Source organism: Dasypus novemcinctus, chromosome 20 (genome assembly GCF_030445035.2).
Source record: "Dasypus novemcinctus isolate mDasNov1 chromosome 20, mDasNov1.1.hap2, whole genome shotgun sequence".
NCBI lineage: Eukaryota > Metazoa > Chordata > Mammalia > Cingulata > Dasypodidae > Dasypus > Dasypus novemcinctus.
In genome coordinates, this window is record NC_080692.1 from 38527041 (window position 1) to 38546993 (window position 19953).

Genomic DNA, 19953 nt, shown 5'->3' on the forward strand with positions numbered 1-19953 from the left:
GGCTGTGAGCAGAGAAGAGGCTCATGGTCCCTGTAAAGGCACCAGTGGGCAATGCCTTACGTTGTACACAAGGAGCTGTATCCCGACTGGACGTGTAAATATTCTTCAGCGGTACATACTCAGTTGAACTGTCTTGATGAAAGATGCATCATGTTCGAAAAAAAGGGAAGACAAATACTTTGGGAAGGTTCCCTAATCACACACGAAGAGAAGTCAACTGGGTGAATTCATGGCAAAAAATCTTCTACTTATTAGAGCATACCATAAATAGAAGAGTGATGTAACTTTATCCAAATGCCATATATTACACATTTTAGTTGGAAAAGAAATCCACTTGAAAAAGTCACTTTTTTTTCCCTTTAATCTAGTTACTGAAAGGTTTGCCATTATTATTAGAGGACATTTATGAGCCAGCCATTTAAATGATCAAAAAACATTAGAGGTAGATGCACCTTATGGCCCTATCCCATGGTTGTAGCTATGATCATGTTATTCCAGTAGCACATTAAAGTAAATGAGGCCGTAAACCATACAGAGCTAGACCCGGCATTGAAACATAATATACTCTAAGAACCACTGGAATTGTCTGGGAAAAAAGGGTGTTCTAAAAAAAAATCCTATTTGCTGTGGATTCCTGAAAATAGTTATTGTAATGACCCAAAGAATAGTAGAATATAAAATGTCCCTACAGTTTCATAATGGGAGAAAATGAAATATTTTGCCCATTTCCACTGGCAATATTTAAACCAAGTTTATTTAAAGTTGTTAATGGTGGTGAAGAATTATTATAAATAATATTCTGTGCATAGTAGTTAATGTACTCTTTAGCTAGGAAGAAAACTAAATGAAAAACACTGCATCTGCCAGTTTCCTTTTTTCTCCACCATCAGGCTGACGGGAGAAAAAATATAATGGCTCTCATGGGAAAGACCAAATTAAAAGCAGTTCTAAACTAATGAATTCAAAGGTGCTATGGAAAGAACTCATTTGAGTTATAAAAATGTGCTTTTAAAAATCTTAGTCCTTCATTTTATTGAATTTAAGGATTGTGCAATAATGTGCTAAAGTTTCTCTTCTTATTACTTGCTGTATATTCCAAAGAGAAAGGCCGCTGCTTAGCACACACACATGCATTTTGCAATTTATTACTAGACTAATGAAAATTTTTGGAAAAGAGTTGGGAGAATGGTTTCTAAGTGTCCAGAAAATCTGTAAATAAATGTTTACGGTCATGTTTCTGTTGGAATGTCTCTTGAACATAAGCACCTTGAGGGTAGAAACCGTAAACACATTTCAAATAGTTTGCTAATATAATCTGAACATTTGATAAAAAGTTAGCAAGGTTATGTTCCAGATGTACAAATTCAAAGTTGTTAGACACTTGTTTTCCTTAAAGACTTTTTAAAAACATTGTAGTTTGCTTATTTTGAGGACTAAAACCCTAGGAACCCTTGGGATCTCGGTTTACAATTCAGATTTTGAGAATTTTTTTTTCTTTTCAAAGAACTTCATTGGAAACGTAGTATCTGCCATCTCCTACCGGCATCATTAAAAATGAAAGCTCCACAAACTAAAGCTTCCATTCTACTCTTTTGTAAGCAGAATTTCTTCGTTCCTTCATCTCGTGTGCATTTGTTTCTTCTGTTCTCTAATTCCTTTTCTGAGAAATTGAGAACATTTTAAAGTTCTTTATTCCATGACTACAGATATACTTGTGGATAGAAACTATGGTTGATATGAGAAAAGGCAGTTTTAAAGAATTACTTAGTTTGCTTATACCTAATAAACACACCCACACAAAATACCGTTTTGAAATTCTGGACGTAGTTTCCCTCCAATTTCAATTGCTCTCACTAGCTGAGCATTTATCAGCTACCTGATTAGAATTTGTTTCCACACAAACCATTGATCATCAGCCTATTACTAGGCAAATGACAGTTAATTACCCACTACATTAACCACTGGGACCTGAGACCTGCTTCTGCTGCCATCAGTCAACATGATAAATGTGGCAAGTTCTGTAATGCATGGCCAGCCCCGAGCTGCCTGCTGTACTGTGAACAACCCTCAATCTCACTTCCAGGCCCAGGAAAATCTATGGCAATCTGCATAATTACAAGCTCTGGGTTAATAACAGACAAATGATTTGTTGCATCTAAACAAAGTCCTTGGAATGGGCCGGGTCTCTGGTGGCTGCCTGTACTGCGAGCTGCCACTAGTGTACTTTCCACTACAATGTGCACAAAACAGCTCTCTGACGTTCTAGCCTTCCAATTTGTCGCCCTCCAATTTATGGATTCTGCATATGTGATTTTTAATCATTAAAGGGCTCTTGAAGCAATATTATCTTAATTATTCTCTGCTGTAACCAGGGAATTAGGCTTCAGATAAAATTTTCTTCTTCCACGCACTTTCCCTGCCTCGCTGGAGGCTCCATCAGTTTCCATCTACACCTGGACTCTGAAATCCTAATGATGAATTATTGCCCCTTTTCCTAAGAGGGCGAACCTTACAAGGGAACATTTTACTGAACTGTCAGCTCACAGACTGAGTGCGGAGATGCGGAAATCTGATCTCATTTACTGCAAAACGATGCATTTGTTAGACTCTTTCCTCAGTTTTGTCCAAGGATCGGGAGACCGTTCTATAGCCCACTTTTCAGATCTCCTGTTTCTCAGCGGGGCAAACACAAGGTTCTTCTGGGAAAGGAAATAAAGTACTTACTATCCAAAATGGAGTTTTCAAAAGGTATGGTTTTCTTTGCTTTTCAAATGGAACGTTGGGATTCTCAGGCAAAAAGAATTTTCCATATGTATCAATTAAGCTTAAGTCATGCATAATCCTCATTGGCAAGAATTTTTTCACAAATGTCTAAGAAATACTTAAGAAGAATCTCTTATCTAATTCATTTAGACTAGTCACAATCCCAGACATTCTTGTAACCCCTTCTTTCCCAGCCCTCGCTCCCGGACTCAATTATAAGGATGTTCACACTGATCCACTCTTCTGGTTAAGCTAGAGATCTCTGTAAACCACTGTTTGTAGAGTTTATACAATCTCATTCTCTACATAAGAGGAGGGCTCAAGTGCTCTTAGTCGCACATGGAGACAGACAAAGCTTTATTTAAAAAACGGAAGTCATTTTGAAATTCTGACCTAAAGTAATCGTCGAGTATGGTTTCATGAATCTAAGGTAAGGGAAAAAAAAAGTCATTGATCCCTTTTGCTCATTTTAAGATGTCTTACAGATTATTAAACCCTGGCAGGGGTTAATTTGCCAATTTATGGGTTAGACTGTTCCCTTCCACTTAGACCCATCATAGGCCTTAAGTAATGTGGCCTCTCTTGTTTCTGAGACATTAGCAGAGGTAGGTTTACAATATAAAAGGGGACAACCATCATCTTTAAAACATCAGTGCATATTACTATTTGCAGGAATCCCAAAGGATGCCGCTGTCCCTTTTCCACTCCGTTTCTGCTTCTGCTACCTGATACTGACAATCAAAACCCAGCCATGAAGTGAAAACCAAACAGACAACTTTCTTACAGGCAAGAACGCAGCCTATCTACAAGCCGTGTAATACCTCCCTATTTCAGAACTTTTGTATCCAGGTGACATAGAAACAACTAAAGTTAACATTTATATTTTTTTCACCACACCCAGGAAATTTAGCATTTTTACTAAATGCGCAACAGCTTTTGCAATATAGTCATGGATCAGGCGAACTCTATGTAGCTTAATGTATATCCATTTCTAAAGTTCCTGGGGGTGGGAAAGTAGGGAAAAACTCAAGACATGAAATCATTTAACACAGCAATAATGCATATGGTTTACTACAGGCATTGGGGGGGAAATGAGTGTTCATTGTATTAGTGTCTTTTATTTCACAGCACCAGATGTTTCTATAGATTTTTTTTCTCAGGTCAGTGGCTCAAGTCACTAAATCAAATTCCCCAAGCCAATGGCAAGCAGAGTATTTGACTGAAATTAATTAATTATTTGGGGGAAAATGGATAAATAAATACTACTGCAGTAATCTTTAATTCTGAACAAAGATCAAATTTTCTTTTTTTAAATTCAGACAATCCTCACTTAGTGATTTGAGTACATGTGAATTGAACAGTAAATTGTATATGAATGATAAGACTTAGGTTCAATATCCTATATTTTTAGAAAACATCTCTCTATAGAATAAAGATGAATACAAAAAGTATAGTTTTCTGAGGACGTAGAATTGTAATCAATTGAAAAGATCTTTAACTTTTGATGCTGGATGGTGAATTTTTATGTGGGGAAGAATGGAACATTTTCACAGATTGAGAAGGGCAATTGCCCTTATGTTTATTACAAACATACTTGCCTTCTCCTTTCCTATTTCTCTTTTTAAACCATGGAATGTAGTGACAGAAAATGAAAACAAACATTCAATTCTTTTGTTTAAAATTTTTAAAAGTCACTCATTCCAAGGCTGAAGAGCTCAATCTATTCTCTCTTCTTTTAGGTCTTAGTCTGTGCTTCACTGTCATAGAGAGACAATTATTGGGGGAGTGTAAAAAGAGAAAAAGGAAACACTAAGCATCTGGAACTGTATTAATACAAAGGAAAATATAAAAATACTTAACACCATGTTTAACTATGCTTCTAATTGTTGCACATTTAGATTTTCCATATATTTTAGTATATAGTTATAAACATAGACGGACTTCTAATTTTCTTGTATTTAAGCTAGAAACAATAAAAATTGACCATAGTTTAAAGGAACTAGAAAACATCCTTTTAAAGGAAATTTAGAGAATTATTTCTTACATAAATTTTTGTTCTATAAAATTACTTAAGCTATTAATAAGCTCAGCCTTTGTATATGATTTTTTTTCTTTTTTTAACATATAAAAATCATGCCAAGCAAGCATAAGTAATTTTTTAAAGTAAAATTTAATATATATGTATATGTATGTAGTAGGCAGATACAACTTGGAAGAAAGGGTAAGAATAAAAATTAAGAAAAACCTACTAATTGCCTAACCACAGTTTCTGTTAAAAATCTACCAAAGGCCCATTCTATATAGTCATGTAGATTTAAAAATATACAACTTCCTAGAATGCCAGAGATAGTTCCTGGTACAGAGAACAAGCTCAGGTTCAAAGGACCCTCTCTGGTAAAAGTGGATGCCTTCTATGAGAAGGTACTGAGATATCACTGGGTCTCTCTACCAAGGAACTAGTGAGAAGGACAATATGAGGGTAGAAGGAGAAAAGTGCTAAGAAATAAAAAGAGGATATGTCCCTTGGTAGAACTGTGCTGCAGTACCTGAGAGGCTTGTCACTTGTGCAGGAACTGAACAAGATTGCATTTCACAAGGTAGAGAAATGGTGGGAGCTGAAAGAAGGGCATCTGGAGTTGATGTTGAATGGTAAGCAAAGCCGAGAGATGGTCAAGATAAATGTTTATCTGAGGAATGGTTAAAAAATGACAAATAGGATAGCAGTGTGTTCAGCTGAGTCTGAGTAGGAAAAGAAACCTAGAAAGCTTGGAAGGGTGGCTGATGTTTCATCTTTGGTGGAGAGGTATCTATCCTCACAGCATTGTCCCTCTTCCAGACTCAGGCTGAACTGTACTCTTCCTGGAGTCAAAGAATAACCCCAGGGTACATGAGGCTGGGGTGCTCAAGCTCAACTAAGATGACCAGTTCCCAAGATCTGCCAACGACCAGCTGGACTTACTGAGAATCAGCTCATAATCCACATCCATGAACACAACAACATGGTAGTAGGGTTAATAAAATTATAGGTAAAAGTTATTCCTGAGGAAAAGAAGAGAGGAACTTTTTTGTGTGTATTTTGAGATCTCTAGTTAGTGTTATATTGGGGATAATAGAAAAATAAAGGAGATGCTAAAGGTGAAGAAAGAGATTTTGGTGGAAGCCATTATCATCTGTCTCTAGAAAAGACTAAGGAAACAGATTTCAGGAAGACCTGATTCCATTTAAAACTATACAAGAGGGGAGTGGGTGCAGCTCAGTGGTTGAGCGCCTGCCTCACACATGTGCAATCCCTGGTACCACCTAGACTTACAGAAACCCATCACCCCAGAAGAACTGTGTCATGCTCCATGAATGATTGGTTAGAAGGCCCTGCCCTAAACAAGGAAACTTGAGATAGTTCAGAAAAAACAAGAACCAGACCCTTTAAATCTTTAAATTTTACCATAGAGCTGTTTCCTTCCTCATATCCAATCAACTCCATAAACCAAGCAAACTGCCTTTTGATTACGTAGCTATAGCTCTGTTGACTTGTATGTATGAGGCTTACCATTTTTAAGACAAATAGAGGTTCAGAATTTTCTAACTGAAATCTGTTAAATCTCTCCTCCAGGGTTTAAGATGAAAATATATATATAGACCAGAGATACTGTATTCTAAAGTTATAAAACTTGTGTGCTAATAGTTAGATCATTATAGATCATCCAGAATCTGAATAGATGGCAATGCCCCATTGATTTTCCCTGCCTGAAGCTTGCTGAGTGTTAACTCATTTCTAACCTTACCATTTTCTGCTCCATGAACAATGTGTAAAGAATAATGTGTAAAGAACAATACTCCGTCGCCTGGCTCCTGTGCTGGCGCTGCCTCTGAGGACAGAGCATATCCCATGTTTACACATCAAACGTTACAGAGTTCGTTAGTTTCAGACCTAGCTTGAGAAGCCAGCTGTCCTGCAAATCTGGTCATTTTCTGACAGTCCTTGTCTGTTTTCCCCTGTTAAAATGGGGCAAGGAGGGGTTACCTTGGACAAGTCTGCTGCCCTGACAGAGGATAATTGCTGATTTACATCAAATCAGCCCCCTCTCTGCACTAGAATTTGTTAAACGTTGCAAACTGTTATTTAAATATTATTCTTTCACTTTCAACAAATAATTATCTCCTTATATCCATTTTTCCAAAGCCTTATGTACAGAGCTTACTGCTCTTTATGATCAGCATGGCTGCTTACTGGGAGGAGTTATTCAGAGAAAAGTTTAATTGAATATTTTTTCTCAACATTTGATAAGGATTATACTTTTGGGCAAATACGGCAATTATACCAACACTGCACAGAACAATAACATTTTAGACCTTAAAAGGATCTTCAGTAGCTGGAACAAAAGAAATTTATAGAGCAGGCTATTTATTGCTGTGATATTTAGAAGACAGAGTTTTTCTAATTTAATTTAGACATACTTATGGAAAGGACTTGAATAACAGAAGAAACAGTAAAATAAAAGATAACATATATGACCTAAAAACAGACATTTTATCTAATTGCTATAGTGTCCCTGATCCAATTTTAAGGTAAGTTTATAACAGAGAAGACAAACCAGCAATAATTAGGACTATAACCTATGACCACTTTACAGATATTGTGGGCAATTTAGTTACCATATCTCTCCCTTGATATAACTGAGGAAGCTGTTGGTAGATTGTCATACATTATACTCTGGTTTCTGCTTCACTATAATAAATGCTAATTGGAGTATTCTTTATAATTTTATAATAAAAGCATTTAATAATTTTTAAATGATAGGCTATTCTATTGTGAGTGTTAGGAAGATTTGTCTACTTAAAATTAAATAGGTATTTCAATATGCAAATTTTTTTAGATAATACCTTCCTAAAAATCACCTTTGGACTCTTGATATCTTTACAGACTCTTTTCTTAGAGATCCACAATTACCATCTCTTTTATCTTTCTTTTCCATGCTTTACTTTTTGCATACATGGCATATAAAAATGAACAAGGCAGATATACCTTATTCGAAACTATCATTTTTTTGGCCATCTTATCACTAACGAACTTCAAACACTGAAATGTTTCAATACAAAAGAAAAATAAAGAGGAGGACAAAAGGATTAATAGGAAGGCAGTGAAGGTAAACAGTTATTTGAGTAAGAATCCTTTGAAAGACCTTTTCCCTGAGTTTTGTCAAATAAGCCAGTTAATATATCCAAGTGTCAACTTCACCATATTTCCAAGTGGGATGTATTCTTTCATTCAGGCACTAAACAAGACCCACTAAGTTCCACAGTGAAGTCAACCAGATAATATCAGGTTGATGTGAAGTGCAATGCAAAACTCGTTTGTTCCAACCTAAAGTGTCCTTTTGTATTCAGAGATTATGATTTATTGACAGTAATTGCTCATTTATTTATAAAAATAAACAAATTGCCTACCTTAAATAGGTAAGACATTTATTTATTCTTGAATATATCCAATACAAATTCAGACAGTTGAACATTTCTTCTAGGATTAATTATTATGTCTTACTTCAAAGATCTATGATCTAAAATTTAGTTTCAGTCTTTATTTAAATCTTGTAACTTCTCTGAAGAAACAAACAACCTAATAACTAATGTTTTCTTTCAAGGTAAATAGCAAAATTTGGAACACTGTACAATTCATTTTATAAGTTAAATTTACCAAAAAAAACAGGTGCAGAAAATGTTATCACGGATATTTACTGCACTGATTGCTTTTAACTAAGGCATATCAAGGGATAACCTAGTTCCAAATATCATTAAAATGATCATTCAAATTTCCTGGAATTGATCTTATTCTGCAAAAACTATTTTATATGAGCAAATTTAATAAGTGATACCATTTACTGCCTTAAGATTTTAATGGATTATTGTTCTTAAATTCTCCAAGAAAGTGCTCTCAAAAGTATTATTTTATTTGTCACATATAGATATTCACATATCAGTGAGCCCAGGACAATCCTGCATATATACCTGTTGCCCACCCTGATTATTAGCAGTGCCCTCATTTTCAGGAGTATTAGAGGTCAGATTAAAAAATTACATGACAACCTTGTAATAGTCAAAGATCAATAGTTGGGAAGCAGATGTGGCTCAACTGATAGAGCATCTGCCTACCATATGGAGGGTCCAGGGTTCCATCCCCAGGGCCTCCTGACCTGTGTGGCGAGCTGGCCCATGCATGGTGCTGCCACACACAAGGAGTGCCATGCCAAGCAGGGGTGCCCCCCATGTAGGGGTGCCCCACGTGCATGAAGTGCACCCCACAAGGAGAGCCGCCCCATGCAAAAAAAGCACAGGTTGCCCAGGAGAGGTGCCACACACACACACACAGCTGACACAGCAAGATGGCACAACAAAAAGACACGGATTCCCGAAGCTGCCTAACAAGAATGCAAGTAGACACAGAAGAACACACAGCAAATGGACACAGAGCAGACAGTGGGGGGGAGGGGAGAGAAATGAAAAGAAATCTTAAAAAAAAAAAGATCAATAGTTTAATGTTCAGATGTTTCAAACTTTCTGTTCTTCAGTTCCTTCATTGACCCAGGTGGGCAGATTAAACTAAATACTCTTTGAGGCTTTTGTATAATTCTGAAATTCTGCAATAACTCATTCCAGTTGAGGTGTGACTGAATGATTCCAATAAAGCTGTGTAAATTAGAAAATTTGACTTTAGTTGTCAGACACAATTTGTAGCATCCTCTTAAAACACAGTTAAATACAACTTTTATATAATGTAGAATAGACTTTAAAATATTTTTTGAATGTTTTAATTGAGACTCTAAAGAATTTGAATTGGCTTAAATTAGGTTTTAGAAATATTCTCAAAATTAAACCATGAAAACATATTTTTTTTGTGGATTTAGATGAGTTCCTTTTTGAAATAAGAAATCAACAAAAGGTTCAAAAGGGTAAGAGAGTTTTATGGGAGAAGGTATTATTTATTAGCATTACTTTGTTCAAGCTTGATGCTTTCCAGAGCACTCAACACAGTATTATGGACGAGAAATATTAAAGTCAAATTTTGTGTGGTGGAACTATACAAAAAGAATTACAATCAAGCCTTTAGATTACATTTTTGTATGTGCACATACAATATTGTCCATAAACATTCATGATGTTTCCTGCATAGTTTTTAAAGCATTTCTTTTTGTAAGAATGCTATTTCCATAGGTCTGACTTTAAGTAAAGACTTTACTTTTGGAAATGTGCATGTATTTTCTTCTAAAGAGAGAACAATTAAGGTATTTCCATTGGTATGTCACCTTTAGGACATTATTTAAAGTACTTCTTAGAAAGTGCTATGCCACAGTGTCCAGAATTTTTAACTATTTCTTAGAAACACATCAAAACTGGACAACAAACTCTTCATAAAAAGAGTTTGTATTAGGATGCATAACATTAATATATAGCCAACTTTCATTTTACAAAATACACTTGTTCGGTCATCTCTAGAACCAGGCATATTTTATTAACCATATAAAGCTCTGCTCCGTGTCAATAAAGCAAATATTTTTGTAAGAAACCTAGGCAAACCACTTTGGAAAAACCTGTTCATGAAATATATGTTACAGTGATTTGTTCTAAAAATATCATATCAAGGCAGACCTGCTAAAGTATTTTATATGCATTCACTGATTTAATTTGCGAACAGCATGATAATGGCAAGTGGATATGAAAGCGGGTTATGAAAGTAGGAAATTACTAATATGAAACCTATAATGATTGAAAGTAAATGTGATTTTCAAAGTAATTAGTAAACTTTTCAAAATACTTTTCTATGTTTTTATTATAGGATCTGTTTCTCTACCCACATATTTTTCATGATGGGGGAAAAAACTGCTTACAGTGACTTGCTAGTTTAATATTAATTTTTTTTTCTATTAAAATTGGGAATAAGCAATTTAGTCAAATTACGGATAGGGAAAATATTAATTAAATATATTCCAATCATATTAACAAATATTCATGTAAATATTATTTGGGGTCAAGAGAGAAAATACTTGAATAAGGCAGGAACAATTTAAAAATCATTAGTGAATAAAGTTGGACATAGAAATAAAGATGTGGAACTCAGAGGTACTGAATATAGAAAAATGAAGTGCTGGAATCACATGACAAGTGATATTTTCTAGCAACCACAGGCCCTGAAAAGACAACTTAAAAGACAGTTGAGTGCGTGCCTCTTTATGTGCACGTGTGTCCACATGTATAAATAAAGTACTAACCTACTAGTTATCTCTTTTTACTCTCAGCCTGTCAAAAAAACCTGTCAGCTGCAAAGGCGATAAGGGGGGCAGTCTAAAGGAGATACCGGAGCCTTAAGCTTCTTAATGTGCCAAGAATCAATCCCATGAAAGCAAACAACTTGAAAAGGGGTTATATATATTTAGGAAATCTCTGCGGCGCCCCTCTGGCTCTGCTCGAACTGGAGCTAGTGCTGAAGTTTTCTCACCCTAATGACCCCTGAAGCAGCCCTGAGGGATTGCAAAACAAGGCCGTTACACAAGGCAGCTTGCTAATTGAGAAGTTGATCAGGGGTAGAGAAATCCTGCTTTACCATGTTAAGGGTCTAAATCAAGCATGACTAGATTGACGTCGCCAAATCACCGTCTGGAGGCCACTCCAGGCCAGGAGCAGCAGGACTTTTCACACCTGATAGGCCCTCACTCCATCTACATCAAGTCGCATTAGGAAAGGAATGTATTACCAACTGGAGCCCGCACCCCTAAGCGCTCCCAGGCTCCCCCCAAGAAACAAATGCGTCCAAGTGCGGGACCCGCAGCTTCCCGGTTGCCTCTGGAAAGCCAGTCCTCCTCTACCCACGCAGCTGATTTTCTCATTATAAAAACCTAACAAACCAAAACCCCAGAATGACGGAGAGGAAGACAGCAGAGTTAAAAATTCTGCATTGCTATCTCAATCATTACATGGCTTTAAATTACAGAACCCTCCCAACATTTATAACTGCTATAACTCTGAACATCTTTCTTCTTTTTTTTTTTTTAATGAAGTTGTTGTAGATGCGCTCTGTTATGATCAACCAGAGCACCTGGCTCACGGAGAGTGATTTAAACGCATGTTGTGCGGAGAGGAGAGACCTGCTGCTTTTGAACTTTGAGTCCCTGGCCGCAGATTTGCGGCTCTCCAACCTAAAATCTCCTGTGACAGATGGCATAATAGATATTCCCAACACTGCAGACTGGCAGGCTGATATTACTCAGTGCTACTCAGAGATTTTTACTATGTTTCTGACAGGTTCAAAGCACTTAACCGACAACCTATTTTACCTAGAGAGGGAACAAAAACCTGAACTAGTAAGGTTTTTTTTTCCTTAATTCTACCAATTTTTAAAAATTCTATGTCTTAGTTTTTTTTATTGTTGTGTTTTTTGTTTGTTTTTGTTTTTTTACTGAAACAATTCCTATCTGGCTTGCATTAACTATAGGACACGTAGGAAAAATAACAGTTGTAGTTTAACTGTGAAGATATATATATATATATTTTGCTGTTAGAAAAAAAGTTCCTTTTTAAAATTTGTAATAGGAAAATTAATCCTTAACTATGCTTATTGGGGTGGGAAGTGGAGTAGTAGGTAGCATCCATTGGATAGGTAGCAACTGAGGCACAAAGGTAGCAGTGAGTCATCAAAAGCTTCACAGCCATTTAGCAACAGTAATGGAAACTGGCAGAGTCTGTGTTCTAATAACCCAGACTGGCACCCAGTCCAGATCAAACTTTCTCTTACCCTTAATTGAAGCATGATAGATACTGAGATAAACTGGTAACAAAGAGTAATAAACAAAAAGCGCACAAGGGAAAAGGTGTTTTCTTACCTAGCAAAAGCTGACAGAGTAATCCACAGTACCATATAGCCCAGTGCTGCTTCTAAGTTAAAATCTAAACTCAACGTTATGGTGTCTGTCATGTCTTTGATAAAAAGCTCAACATCAATAAACCAAAAAGAATAAAGCCAACCCCACTAAAATCAAGGCCTTATTATTTTTCAAAAACATCAGTATAAGATCCATTTCCACACACTAAAGGTAATGCTTGTTGGCAAAGTATTTTTTAGTGGCAAAAACAACTAAAAGTATAAGCCCTCTCTGATAATTCCACCTCAACAAATTAGGCAAATCAGTCAAAAGATTTTCCTGTGCTTTGATTTTAAAGAAAGATCTCAAATCAATATCAATATGAAATCTGGTCATTATGTAAGGGATTAGTGTATAAGAGCTAATGCTCATTGAGCCCTGCCTCTTCACCAGACACTGCTCTAAGCAGTTCACATGGGTTATCTCATAAATCCTCACACAACCAAATGAGGCAGGTGGTGGTACATTCTCCCATTTTATGCGTGAGGAAAATGAGGCATTCAGAAATTATGTAATGTGCCCAGGGTCTCTCAAATCATTGACGGGAGAGTCGGGTACCACACACTCACTTAGGATTCTCCCTCTCGCCTCAACTGAAAAGCGAAATCAGAAGGGACCTCAGAGGTGATTCACTACTGCCCCCTCCTCGGGAGCCCTTTTCACTCCTGACCTCTCAGAAGCACTTTACTTAAAGCCATAATCTGCCTCTCTAGACCTTCCACTCATTGGAGCCTCAGAACAAGCCTGGTTCTCCTTCCACAAAAATCCTTCTCCAGACTCAAACCACACTCCGCCCACACAGGTTCAATGTCAAAATGAATGTCAGGACCATCCTAAAAGCTCCTCAAACCAGGGTTCTCAAATTCATCTTTGACCTTTCTTTTCTCCCCAGATCCCCAAATCCCACCCTGATGATTCTCTCTCCTAAATGTGGTACAGACATAGCTTTCCTTCCTTCTCAGTTATCTATGTCAGTTCTTCCCCACATTTAGGCTACTGCCTCCTAACTGAATGTCTCTTCTACCAGAATCCCCTGCTTTGCTCTTCAGCCTCCACTCTGCAGCCAGTTACCTTTCTATAACAGAGACCGCATGTGTCGCTCCTGTTAGAGCCTTCTATGGCTCCCCGTGCATGCAGGTAAGTATATGGTGAAGGGTATGATGCGTAAGGGCCATCCTGTCAGGCCCCAGCCTTCACCTCCTCTCGTCTCCCACCGCTGTGCCATACCCCTGGCATGTTCCTCCTTATCTGGACCTTCAGCCCTTCCTTCTAAATCCTTTCTTCCTGGCTATTACTCCTTTTCCAGAGTCAGCTCAAATGTCCTTGGATCTATGAAGTCCCCTCCGAAGTCTCTGCGGGAGAATGACTTATACCCTTCTTTGGCTATTTAAGCCCTTTTTTTCATGAACCCCATGGAATTTACAGCATTACATCGACTTATGTCTCCCTGTCTCTTTCTTGCCAGAGAGTGAGCTCCCTGGTAGCACCACCTCTCTTCATAGTGCCTAATACCCATAAGGTTCATACGCCCCCAAGTTACTGAATTACAGAGCAGGGATGTGACTGGAAACCAGCACTCTTCCCTTGTCAACTAAATACATTTTGTATAGGACTTTTAGTTATCCCCACTAGATTAGTACAGCCTGTTTTTTAAATCCCATTGTTGAACTCTGTATAATGGACATCAGACCTATAGGCAGAAGTCGAGAACATATTTAGAAGCCATTACAAAGGAATTATCATTCAACCCTTTCTGCCAAATGCCCATTATTAACGATCTCCTTTGGAAATAACTTGGTCAATTATTTCTAAAGCTGTGTCAGAATCTTGTCAGGCAACATCATCATCTCCATCCTGAAACGCAAAACAAATAGATCACTTTCAAGATGGTTTAGGGCCAACACACCAGAACTCAGGTGCTAGCAGCTGAAGGAAACTCCTAGTTGGTATATCATCTCTACCCATCTTATCTAGTAATAGCACTCTACCACCATTATCCCCTCATGGTCTTAAAAGGAACAGAAAGCATAGCTCATAATATTGTATATTTAACTTAGGATGGCAGCTCAGCGCTGTACCAGCATTCTGTCTGAATGTGCTAAGGACACAAATCTTCTTCTTATTCTGTAGATCCATCTCCTAAATATCTTTTCCAGCTTCCAGGACCATCTCATTTCAATTTATCCACAAAGTCTTCCTGAATAAGCTCAGTTATTAAAATCACATTTTCCTAAACAGCTGGATATTTATGCTTATTTTTATTATATATGTTGTTACTTTATTGCATTCATTTAAGCATTTCTAAATTTTTTATTCTACCCCACTCCCTCCCTCCTGCCTTCTAGTCAATATTTTACTGACCACCTACTACTGCTGGGTTTTCTGCTAGATGCCGGCCATGTTTAAACAAATAATACACATCCTTGTTCTCAAAAAGTTTGCAGTCTAGGGCTGGAGATACAGACAAATAGGCTAATTACAAAGAAGCATGTTCTTTCCTCATTACAAATCATTCTGCATGTAACTGTCAGGATACTTTACCTTCAAGCACTAATATCTTCATTTTACTCATTTGTCCATGAGCTTAAAATGGTTCCATATTACCTGTACACTAATATTCAGTCTGCCAAGAATGGCTCTCTGGCCAGTTCTACAGGATCATGGTTCTCTTCAATTTTCTTCTACATGACCCACCCAAATAGGGCTGCCAGATTTAGGGTACCCTAATATTACATGGAGCATAGTTATGCTAAAAATAATTATCTACTTCTCAATCCGAAATACAAATTTAACTGAGTGTCCTATATTTTGTCTGGCAAACTTAACACCTCAATAAACCAGTCCATTTGCCTCATTGTCAAGTGTGCAAGACTCCAGTCCTTGAGTGGGCAGCTAGTTCCTTTGAAATGTATGCTCTCCTCGTCTTTCACACCGATCTCATCACTCCCTGAAGTCTTCTCAGGCAAATCCCCTCAACAGAGACTGTGCTTTCATCTGAACTCTTACAGTTTAATTACATTTAGGAAATCTCCAGTAACTACCTAATATGACAGTCCTGCAATAGTCTCAGTCATATACACTGAATAGTTTGGGAATTCTAAGAGAATTATTTTCTTCCAAAGGAAAAAACTAATCTCAAGTTTAAGAAATGCTGTTTTTACTTAGTTTGCCTGAACAATATAAATTCAGAACAACTTCCAGCTTCTTTGAATTTAAATGGGAAGAAGCTGTTCCTTCTTTGATGCAGCCCTCTCTGAGTCTGGCCTAAGTTCAGATCTGACCTTAAGCTCTAAAATTTTCAAGGCACTATAATAAGAATCATATTAGTTCACTAACATAATATATTCAAAGAGAAATCTTTCATAGTTGTATATGTAATAAAGTTCATTTGAAATAAAAAGACCTTTATTCCAATGAAATATATTGAATTGTTCAGATCTAATATATTGCACTTATATGTACTCTTGACAGAATATATCATTGCAAATAGGTGACCTTTTCCAACCCAACACTCTCTAGAGGCTAGTCTTTAAAACAGGCATTGATTACAAAGGTCATAACTTCCATAGGGAGGTTTTTTTTTCTATAAAGAGAACAAAATGTTTTCTAGTATTAAACTATACATATTACCGTAGATACACATTGTTTATATATTTAGAAGAACCACTATGAAATGGTTTGCCTGTTCTCCAATAAATTATGAAACCAAAGAATAAAGATTTTTCCAAATTTCTCCATTTATAGAATTATTATAAATAAACCAGGGCATATGCTTCACAGCTGAGTCTGGTGAGGCTTGGGACAGAATTACAGCCCGATGTGCCTCATGCCTCTGCTAGGAAAGTTTTCTAGTAGGGACGCTGTAACCTGCCAGGTGTACCTTTAATTGACTAACAATTTACTAATATCATATATTGGTAGCTAAGAAAGGTAACACAGTTGTACATAAATAGCTTGCATTTTATTGGTAGCATTATGACTTAATTATTTGAAAAACAAAGTTTTTAGCATCTGTCTTGACTAGGGTGGTCGGGATTCCCAGTAGAAACAGACAGCCATGATAGAATCTCTTTTAGCTTGTAAGATCCTCAGTAAGAAGCAGCTGAGGTCACTCCCTTCTCATCTTGCCACCCCATCCACCCCACTCAGTAAGAATTTAGCAAGTTTTTATCTCACTTTTCCAGCTTATGTAGAAGAAATGATAGAATCATTTTATCACCTGTAATGAAATACTGATTTAGATAATGATCATCAATTGTTACACAAATGCATTAGGTTGAACAATCAATAGGGAACTAGATATTTGTTGTTATTCAAGTAATATCTCACAGGGTACTTTCTGGTCACAATGGAAAAAGTTTACTGGTACAAAAGCAGAATCAGCCTGTCATCACCCTGATCAAGGAAGGAACATAATGTCACTAAGAGTGAGATAACCCGATATGTTTCCTGATGTGACACAATATCATGAATACATCACTTATCATGTATTCTAAAACAAAATGTGTACCTGAAATTTATCAAGCCTTTAGAGCAACGTCTGTTTTACAGGGAACACTAGGGATAGAAAGAACAAGATAATGGCACCACCAGGAAGCAATGAGTCAAATGCAGAGGGTGGAACATTCTATAGGAAAACTTCTATGGTCTTTTTAATAAGTGGCTGTCATGAAAACATACTGGTCAAGATTGAGAGAGACTAACAGAAATAACCAGATATGAGGTGAAATCCTGGACTGCATCCTGATTTGGAAAACCAGCTTTGAGGGGTTTTTGGGGGACAATTGGAAAAATCTGAATATGATTTGGTAGCAGACGTTTTACAGACTAAAAAGATCAAATTAAATCAGTAGGTAAAATATAACAATTCGATAAAGATATATAGATGTGTATAAATAGAGGTAGAAAAGATTTGAAATAATAAACAGTAGTAGACTCAATAAGATTATGGTGGTTTGGTTTTTGCATTTTTGTTTATAATTTTGAATTTTCCACAATGTACATATACTTTTGCAATAAAAGCTTATTACATTAAATTATAGAAAAATATAGGAATGACATCAGAATTCACATTTGTTAACATTTTCTTATTTGCTTCAAATCTAATATTAAAAATTCCACTGTTTATTAAAGAAATACAGAAGAGAACTTCAGTCATCCTTCTAGCCTATGTTTGCTGTGCTACTCTTCAGTCAATGTTTTGATCAAATTCTTTCCAATAAAGAATTTGTTCCAACCTATTACTAATCAACATTATAAAAACTGTTAGGTGCCAGCAAAGCACCAGTGATTATCTGGGGAGAAACAAAAGTTCATTGGTTCTTATATTTGAGTGATTGACAATTCTGATGGAGATTACAGGCTCAAAGCATGGGCCCAGGCCATGATGCCTCTATAGCTATGTCTGTAGTCACTACACACTGAAGTACTGCCAGCAAATGGGTTGTAGAATCATCTAGCCTGGGTTTGAATCATATCTCCCCCTCTTGCAGGTTGGGAACTAGAGTTATCAACATGGTTAAGAGCAGTAAGAGACTGTCTGATAATCACTGAGAAAATGCCCATTAATTGCATCAATTAGGGAGAGAAATGGTAGCAGTAGAAGCTAGATCATAAGTGAATGTGGAGCAAACAAGGATAAGGAAATCCAGATGGCAAGGATAGAATGTTCCTTAAAATTGGATAATACCAACAAATATTTGAGGGATTATTACTTTTCAGAATGGGAGAGTCTTGGTACTTTCATAGATTAAGGGTCAAGAGTCTGTAGAAGTGGAGATATTAAAGATACTGAAGAAGAGGATTCCTCAAAAAATAAAAGACAAACGAGACATTGGAGAGAATGGAGTCAAAATCATGGGATTGGCCTTAAAAGGGTCAGAGGCACCTTAGCCACAATGAAGGGATATAAGAAGTTGAGGAAAAGTAGATGAAATGTAAGTAGTGGTAAGACCTGGTTTATCTCAATTGTGGGGGAGGCAGCAAAGAAGAGGCTTCTAGGGAAACAACATTCAGTGGAGCTGCCAAAACGCATGGGGAAGGATGGCAACCAAGTGCAAAGAACTGACTCATCCCTCAACTTTAGTGGAGAGGAGAAAACAACTATTTGGGAGAACATCAATCTATATGTATGTTTGTTTTCAGCACTTCTCAGCCATGCTGTAGATAGGAAAAAAGGGGCATGGAGGATATACCAATGCCAATTAGCCAGATTAGAGCCATGGGGAACACTAAATGAAGTAGAAAGATAGGGTGGCAGAAGAATTAAAGATGGAATGGGTGGGGGAACTCACATGCTCAAGAGTTGAGCTCAAATTGCACAGGACAGGACAGAAGACCAAAGCATTTGACCAAACCAGGTGGAATTGATAGAATGCAAGAAGTCAATGTCAAAATCAAAGAGCAACTGAGTTGGGAATGAGATTGAGGATTATATTATGGAGTTAAGACTTCTGCAATGGAATATTTTTTCTAAGTGCAAGATCCAGTTTGTGATCCTAAGAATGGAGAGCTGACTTTGTTAGACTTAAGGAGGTTCAGCAAGTTAGGGCTACGTTTGGGATGGGTTAGTTATAAACATTTTAAAATCTTCTAGAATTATGGAAAGAGAGAAATGACAGCAATGAGAAAAGGTAAAAAGTAGTGTAACCAGGCTGTGTGAGCTTTGATATAAGAGGCATATTTATTAGTGAGTGGAGACAGTTATATATCCCCAAGGGAATGGCAGCTTCCCCTCTTGGCTGCATGGAATATAAGCTATAGAAGAAAAGTAATCACCTTGCAACTCTTGACAATTGAAAGGAAAACTGCCTCCAGGGAAGGGCAGGTTTCAGTTACAGTATGGACGAAACTCCATTAAGACATCATTTTGATGGCACAAACATCTTGCCAAAAACCGTGGACAGAGGGAAGATTCTAATGGCACGAAGTTTCCAAATGGCCCAGTAGAAAACGATGAGTGATGGTAACAGTAGAAATATGTAGGGAATTAGGAAAGAAATTGAAAAGAGAGGATAAAAATTGACACTGGCCTGTGAAAGCTGTGGTAGGAGACTTGCCTCCCATTCTATGACCTTTGCCTTTCATTCTTTGACCTTTCATTCTATTAGAGGGTTGAAAGGACTGCTCAGAAGTGGGTGGCTTTTTTGTCTTAACTTTGGCAAGGTGAGGGTCCCAGGAATTATCAGTTTAATGTCAGGGAAGTTGTAGTGGCTGCCACAAGGCTCAAGAAGAGGCAAAATTGCTCTTTTTTTTGGAGGGGCTGCCTTCCTCCTCACAAAGC

General features: G+C 37.1%; 1 protein-coding gene across 6 annotated transcripts in view; it reads right to left on the minus strand.

Moving 5' to 3' along the window:
• The window catches only part of LMO3 (LIM domain only 3), a 54750-nt gene that overhangs the window by 10803 nt on the left and 23994 nt on the right, over positions 1–19953 (minus strand). The window lies entirely within an intron of this gene.